The sequence below is a fragment of the Chrysochloris asiatica genome, unplaced genomic scaffold, assembly GCF_000296735.1.
Source record: "Chrysochloris asiatica unplaced genomic scaffold, ChrAsi1.0 scaffold00086, whole genome shotgun sequence".
Taxonomy (NCBI): Eukaryota; Metazoa; Chordata; class Mammalia; order Afrosoricida; family Chrysochloridae; genus Chrysochloris; species Chrysochloris asiatica.
The window spans coordinates 5,603,928-5,605,544 of NW_006408604.1; positions in this window are offsets into that span (position 1 = coordinate 5,603,928).

Here is a 1,617-nt window from a genome sequence, read left to right on the forward strand (position 1 = left end):
AACCTGCAATATGCAGATGATACAACCTTGCCTATGGGAAGTAAAAAGTACTGAAATGCTTACTTTGTTGTTGTTGTTGTCAGGTGCCATCGAGTCGGAACCGACTCATAGCGACCCCATGCACAGCAGAACGAAACAATGCTCGATCCTGGGCCAACCTCACCACCGCTGCCACCCCCGAGTCCATCAATGATGCCACCTGGCCGATCCATCTCGTTGGAGGTCTTCCTCTTTTTCTCTGACCCTCCACCCTACCCAGCATGACATCCTTCTCCAACGATTGTTTCCTCCGGACTACATGTCCAAAGTAGGAGAGACGAAGCTTAGCCATCCTGGCCTCCAAGGAGCACTCTGGCTGCACTTCTTCCAAAACAGATCTATTGGTTCTTTTGGCAGTCCATGGCACCCTCAGTATTCTCCTCCAACACCACAACTCAAAGGCATCAATTCTTCTACGATCCTCTTTATTCACTGTCCAGCTTTCGCACCCATATGAGGCTATTACTTAGGAAGATCAAAAACTACAGTATTCAGTATGGTTTGTGCCTCAATGTGAAGAAAACAAAACTCCTCAAAACTGGATCAATAAGTAACATTATGATAAATTGAGAAAAGATTGAAGCTGTCAAAGATTTTGTTTTGCCTGGATCCACAATCAACACTCATGAAAGCAGCAGTCAAGAAATCAAATGATGGATTGGGTTAAGCAAATCTTCTCCAATAGACCACTGTAAAATGTTAAAGAGCAAAAATGTTATTTTTAAGACTAAGGTACACCTGACTCAAGTCATGGTAGTTTATTTTCCTTTTAATTGATTTTTTTATTTCAGAATAGTTAACTATGTTTTAAGGGGTGCATGGGTAGCAGTAAGGAGTGAGGATTAGGATTGGGACTATGACTAGGACTAGACTATGCCTAGGACTTCATTTACTGTGAGGGTTATGGTTAGGAGAAGGGTTAGAGTAAGGGTGAGGGTTCGGCTAAGACTAGGAGAAAGGCTTGGTCTAGTTTTAAGGATTACAGTTAGGGTGTGTGTTTTTTCTCGACATCTATTAGATTTCTTATTTCTTTGGAAGCTCTGTAACTACATGATTCCCTCTTTTTACTTAACAGTGTTTTTGTTGTTGTTGTTGTAGTTATATCCTAGGTTCTCTTTTCAGTCTTATAGGTCAGTAACATTGATCACTGTCTCACATCCCTTCTGAAGAAGGATCTGAGAGACACGTGAAACTCTTTGAAATCTTAGTATTTAAAATAATACAACATGAATGCTAAGAGGTTGAGTTTGGGCACTGCAAAGTAAAAACCCATTTGTAAATCTAAATTATAAGCAAATGAAAGTAATGACTATATAGAGAAATGGTTCTGAGAAAAATTAAAGTGAAATATGGAGACACAGAGAGAGACAAAGAATGGGATGAAGAGTGATCATGGGAGAGCTACAGATAGAGGAGTTGCTTCTTTTCCTGATGACTTTTAAAGTCACATTCCAACATGTATGTCTTTCTATTAAACTCATCTTTACTTGAGATAATTTTGAGTTGTTGTTCCCTGCAGTTAAGAAAAGTACATACCATTTAACACAATTTGAATTATAGCTAGTAAATTTAGAAAAA